We start from the raw sequence: 7,102 nt of genomic DNA on the forward strand, positions 1-7,102 counted from the left end.
TTAGCCCTTGTTGGCATCTTTAATCTTGTTTAACGCAACTGGGACTAAAAGTCATTAGCCTCCCCCATCTGTTCACATAATTATATAAAACAGAAGTGGGGTCCACATGCCTGGATATTCCCATCTACACACATGGGCCTCTTGGGACCCCCAAAACCTTTAAACTGTGAATATGAGGAACAATACTGTTAATAACTCAGGCAATATTTCACAATAACTAAGGCAAACCATTTCTGATAGTCTGAAATTGTGCATGTTACCTAAGCTCTTGGAGTCTTGAGTTCCCCATCTGTAATATGGAGATCCTGGTACTGTGATATAGATAGAAATGAGATAATCCATGTGAAAATAGAGGCATAGTGGGATGTATATTACAATTGTAGAAAAATATATTAGCTGCTGCAATGATGATGACAATGATGATAAATGTCTTAATTTCAACATCTTTTTTTTTTTAAGTAAGAAATTTATTAATTTTTGGCAACATAGCATGTGGGATCTTAGTTCCCCAACCAGGGATCAAACCTGTACCCCTTTCATTGAAAGTTCAGAGTCTTAACTGCTGGACCACCAGGCAAGTCCCTTAATTTTTTCTAATACAGTAGATAAAAACAAAACACCGACAAAAGTCCGTCTAGTCAAGGCTACGGTTTTTCCAGTAGTCTTGTATGGATGTGAGAGTTGGACCATAAAGAAAGCTGAGTGCCGAAGAATTGATGCTTTTAAACTGTGGTGTTGGAGAAGACTCTTGGGAGTCCCTTGGACTGCAAGGAGATCAAACCAGTCAATCCTAAAGGAAACCAACCCTGAATATTCATGGGAAAGGCTGATGCTGAAGTTGAAGCTCCAATACTTTAGCCACCTGATGAAAAGAGCTGACTCATTTGAAAAGACCCTGATGCTTGGAAAGATTGAAGACGGGAGGAGAAGGGGAAGACAGAGGATGAGATGGTCGGACGGCGTCACCGACTCGATGGACATGAGTTTGAGCAAGTTCTGGGAGATGGTGAAGGACAGGGAAGCGTGGCGTGCTGCAGTCCATGGGGTCGCAAAGAGTCAGACACAACTGAGTAAGTGAATTGAGCTGAACTGAATACAGTAGGTTATTATTTAAGCATATAAACCAGTACCTTGCACATGAATAGGCATTCAATTAACATATATGTTGAAAAAATCAGTGAGTATAGCAATGTGTCCCTATGGGATGGACAAGATGCCAACCTGTCACAAAAAACAGCTCACTCTCAAGAGGGGCTAAATGAGTAATCTCACCCAGCTAGTAACCAGTCTCAGTGGCTGGGCCGAGATGTCTTCACTGTATCCCGTTGTTCAATCCAGGGTCAACCCACTGCACTGTTGTGGGTCCCACTTGATCGACACGGCACACCTCTGAGTCAGAGACATCGGGTGTTTTAACCTCAAATGCAGGCGAGCTGATGGATATCCAAAGAGGTTGAGCATTTTGCCCAAGATCATTTTGTACATCATAAGCAGATGGATTTTAAGCTGATTTTGGTAGGCAGGGGAATTTTTCTGTGGCCCCAATATTTCCATGTTCTAGGTGATGAGTCAAACCCATGGACGTCTCTGGGCAAACAGGAATGAGAGAACCGATGTGTTATATCCCAATACTTCATCACAGCTCTCATTTGACCTCTCAGCCGGTGACACGATGGACCAGCTACAAGAAACTTCTTATTCCTCCCCACTGACTACACCGTGCATATTCCATTTTGCACTTAAAGTGTACACCACTGTATACTTACATACAGCTTCTTTTCCTTTTATGTATATTTTACATTCCATTCAAAGAGTAGTCTAAGATGTGACAGGCATTACGAATGTTGATTTCCCAGTGAAAACCTTTTTCAATCGTATCTTTGAAGCAATAGAACCTGATTGTTCAAAACACTGTGATTACCAGATGTGGAAGGGAACAAAAAAAGAGCTGTCTACTTGGTCACAGATTCTTTTTTACTAGAATGCTTTTGCAGACACAGAATATCTCTGGTTTTGAAAGCACATGCTGATAATAATGCTAACAGATAAAAATAATAATGTCTAACTTGTCTTAATGCACTTCATATGCATCAGACAGGCTCTAAGCAATTTACTCCTCGTAGGAAGATACTGGTTAATACCCTGCCCTGCCCCGGTCATGCAGGAGCAGAGTTGGGGTTGAATTCAGGTAGTCTGATTCAGAGCGCATGTCCTCATCAATGATTACAGCACAGAGGCTTCGCTTCACAGGTGCCTGAAGACACCGATCACTCTCTTAGGTGCTGACAGTTGAGCAGATAAAGTACTGTCACGCCTTCATGAAGCCAAACAATGTCTGCTAGAAGCTTTTCAAAAAGATAGCTATGAGTTATAGCCATAGGTGGAACATCATTTTGTGTGTGTGTGTGTGTTTTTTTCATTTTGGTAAAGCTGTCTTTAAAGACAGGTTTCCCCATGACATTCAATATTCCACAAAAAAAAAAAAAAAACACATGTGAGAAAACTCGGATTAGACAAAAAGTTGCTCAACGGTCTAATTAACATACTTCTTTTTACTAGAAAAGGAGCATATGGAACGTCTGCTTTTCTGTGTTTGCTCTGGCTAGTAGGAAGCTACGATTGAGGCTTTGAGTTAATTGCAGTAGCCTTACAAAGCTGAAGGCTTTGGTTCTGATTATTCTCTTATTAATTCTTTCTATTCCTTGACTCTGTTATTTTTATTTTCATGCAGTGTAAGTTAACGAAATGCTATTGACTTAATGTGAACATTTTTAGTTTTATTTTGTATGTATTTTAGTTTTCCTACCTTGAAATAGATCTGGACTTTTAGAAAAGCTACCAAACTAGACTTTAGTGGGCAATTTTTTTCTATGACTTTGGTTGAGTGAATTCTGGAGTTTTACGCTTTGCATTATTCACTGGCCAAGATAGACTTACTGTTGTTCAGAACTCTAATAGGTATAAATGTAGTCGAGAAAAAATATATAATTTTCTTTGTTATCTTTCAACAGACTTCTCTTATGTTACATGAAACCCAAAGACTATTATAAATTAATGAAAATCACACACATAAATCAATCACATGTGATTTTAATTATAACCTTTATTCATATCAGACTAATAAAAGAACTGATCTTTGACACATAGCTCTTGGCAAAATCGATCCAAAGTCCTCACTGCAATATAAAGGCTTTTTGAATAAAAATACAACATATAAATTGGTTCTTAAGGAACCATAGAGAATTATTTGGCAGACTTCATCAAGATCAAAGGATACTCTGTAAAACTTTCAAAAACCAGAAACTCTTTACTCATTTAAATATTAACATAACAAACAACATTTAACATCATATTTCTAAATATCAATTTGAAAAGTTCACCACAAGTAACTATTAGGTACTTTTGGATTTTATAGATTCTGTGGATATTCTTCCTAGGTTAATTGGGCCCCCAGTTATTAGAATTTGAGCTATAAAAGTACTTGGTTATATAATTTATTCTTTTATGTAATCTGAGAGAAATCCATTTTTTAAAAGGGAAAAAAGAAATAAAAGATATTTCACCAGACATCTATTATTTTTTCTTCATATTCTTTCTTCTTAGTGTTATCATTTTATTTCTATTATTTTTGTTTTCCTATTATGTTTTCTAATTCATTAAATTAAATTTAAAAGACCAACTTTATTTTTTTCCATAATACATAGTGCATTGAAAATGTAGAAATTCTAAAATTCTCTTTATATATATAAAGATATATAAGCCTCTTTATTATGATAAAGCAGAAAGACTTAAGAGTCTCAGATTGACAGAAAAGGAGCATCTGAATTCATAATGATGTCTCAAAGTATTCTACTGCTACCCAACATACTATAATACTTACAAACAATGATAATTGTAGGACATCAACAATAAATGCAGAGAAAATCCAGGTAACATATGGGAAAGGAATATAATGTACTTTCTTTTTTCTCCTCCTTTTATTTAACACTAGCACATTAGCAAAGAGTCAGACACAACTGAGCGACTTCACTTTCACTTTTCACTTTCCTGCATTGGAGAAGGAAATGGCAACCCACTCCAGTGTTCTTGCCTGGAGAATCCCAGGGACAAGGGAGCCTGGTGGCCTGCCATCTCTGGGGTCGCACAGAGTCGGACACAACAGAAGCGAATTAGCAGCAGCAGCAGCACATTAGCACACAGCCCCATTTGCACTTCAGACTGATTGGTGTAAAATTCCTGTGTGTGATCTCAGGAGGCAAAGGCAGAAGGAAGCCTTCAAAATAGTGATTTGCTTACTTCCTTTGACATGAGTGATCCTCCTGAGAAGTAAGGAAAACAGACAGGTGATCTCTCCCCATGGCCTGGAATGGATGCTTTTTGGAGGCTATGAAAGAGACAGGTACATGGTAGAACAATGGTAACCTTTTTACTACGGGAAAAAAAAAAGACTCATAGATTTTATGTTGAAAGTACTCATACTGAATAAAATACCAAAATTGTTCTTCTAAAATTATTTTAAAGTAGTGATTGGCAGTATTGTGCAATCTATTTCCTGCAGAAGAAAATGTGGGCATGCACAGAAAAAGAAAAGGAAGGTAAAAGTTTTATTCATATTGGCCCATTCAACTTTGAGTTTCTCTTGAAAGTAGAGTTCTTAGACAAGTGAATATTTAAAAGGTCAATTTTCCAAGCAAACATTTCTCTTCCAGTAGTGAATTCTAAGGTGACTCAGTGGTAAAGAATCTGCCTGCCAATGCAGGAGACGCTGGGGGACATGGGTTCAATCCTTGGCTCGGGAAGCTCCCCTGGAGGGATCTCCTTCCCTGGAAGAGGAAATGGCAACCCACTCCAGTATTCTTGCCTGGAAAATTACGTAGACAGATGAACCTGGTGTGCTACAGTCCATGGGGTAACAAGAATTTGGACACAACTTAGCTACTAAACAACAGTAGTAAGAGCATATTCTAAAAACACCAGGCTCTTTTTCTTTCATTTGGCTTCTAGGGATTGGAACTGGTATGTTGTTTCATAAAGAGGTGAATTTGTATCTTTCTGGGGCAACTGATTCCTCCAGGAAGCTTCCAAGGAGCATTCTGGCATAGCCCTGTGTTAACACATAGGGCTATGTGTTAGCTCCATGTGTTAGCCCTGTGTTACCTCCGGTTGCGTCTATGTTCTGCATCTAGAGTTTGTGTCTACCATCACTGATGATGCTACAGTCATTAGGAACATAAGGGGATTTTTTTGGTGGGGGTGGCTGGGCTGGGTCTTCAGTGCTGTGTGAGGTCTTTCTCTAGTTGCAACGAACAAGGCTACTCTGTAGCTGTGGTGCACGGGTTTCTCACTGTGGAGGCCTCTCTGGGTAGAGAGCGTGGGCTCTAGCCTCATGGGCTTTAACAGTTGTAGCATATAGGCTCAGTCATTGAACCTCACAGGCTAACTTGCTCCGCAACATGTGGGATCTTCCTGGACCAGAGATCAAACCTGTATCTCCTGCATTGGCAGGTGGACTCCCAACCACTAGTCCACCAGGGACATTCAGGAATGTGAGATATTATTACTATTATTATTTTTTTTTTTTCAGAAACAACATGAGTTTCAAAGCCAGGTTAAGACTGCCTCTGAGTGAAACGGGAATTGAAAACTGAAAGCTGTGGGCTCTGGTGTCACTTTTTAAGGGGTGACTCAAAGTGTCATCTCAGACAAATCGCCTAACCTTTACTGAAAGTGTTAGCCACTCAGCCGTGTCTGACCCCATGGATTGTAGCCCACCAGGCTCCCTCTGTCCATGGAGTTTTGTCCAGGACAAATTCTGTCCAGGCAAGAATACTGGAGTGGGTTACCATTTCCTTCTCCAGGGATTCTTCCTGACCCAGGGATCAAACCTGGGTCTCCTACATTGCAGGCGTACTCTTTACCATCTGAGCCACCAAGGAAGCTCAAAAGCCTTGCAAGTGCTAGTTGCTCAGTCATGTCCAACTCTATGTGATCCCATGGACTGTAGAATGCCAGGCTCCTCTGTCCATGGGATTTCCCTTGGACATTGGGAATTATTGGAATGGGTTGCCATTTCCTCCTCCAGGGAATCTTCTCAACCCAGGGAATGAACCAGTGTCTCCTATGTCAATTGCATTGGAGTTGGATTCTTTACCGCTTGAGCCACCTCGGAAGCCCCTGTAATTTACTTGTCCAGAAGTGAAACAGGAAGTGAGATATAACTTCAAAAAGAAAATTATGAACCCAGATCTATGGAAGAGGCATTTAGGCAATATTCTTGAAAGTGACTAAGAGACTGTACCTCTAGCTGCTTTTTAACGTCTCTGGGATGGAAAAGAATCTAAAACTTATTCAGTTGTATCTCTCCCCAGTGCTTCATCTGAGTGATGATATATAATAATATCTTGGTAAATCAGATATTTTTGCTTTCGATTGAGGATAAATTTTAGTATTTTTTAAAAATACCTTAAGTAAGCCTTACTTTTCAATTAAGAACATAGTTTATCCAGTTCTCCCTTCATATATCCACAAGCTTTTAGCAGACCCTTGCTATAGGAACACACAGAGTAATTTTTTTTTTAATTAAAAGATTATTCAAGGTGAGTTTTATTATTGAGTTTGAGCAAACTCTGGGAGATAGTGATGGACAGGGAAGTCTGGCACGCTGCAGTTCATAGGGTCGCAGAGTCAGACTTGACTTAGTGACTGAACAACAACAGCATTAAAGGTGAGGAGCTCAGTATAAGCTAGATATGAAAATCTCTGTCACGTCTATAAGTTAAATTGACAGGCTTCTTGTTTATCTACAACTAGGGTAGACAGATAAAGTACAGAATGCCAGTTAAAGTTGAGTTTATGATAAACTTTGGATTATTTTTTTAGGTTAAGTATGCCTCTTGCAATGTTAGAATATACTTATCCTAAAAACAAGGATTCTTTGTTTATGTGACATTCCAATTTAGCTGCACAGCCTGTACTCTTATTTGCTAAACCTGGCCCTCCATTGAAAGTGCAGTTTTCACCTTCATCCTGCCTAATTGCTGTGTCCTGAGAAGACTTTAGGCCCTCTGGGGCCCCAGGGTATCAACAATCCTGTCTGTTAGAA

Source organism: Bos taurus, chromosome 12 (assembly GCF_002263795.3).
Source record: "Bos taurus isolate L1 Dominette 01449 registration number 42190680 breed Hereford chromosome 12, ARS-UCD2.0, whole genome shotgun sequence".
In the NCBI taxonomy this organism is placed as follows: Eukaryota; Metazoa; Chordata; class Mammalia; order Artiodactyla; family Bovidae; genus Bos; species Bos taurus.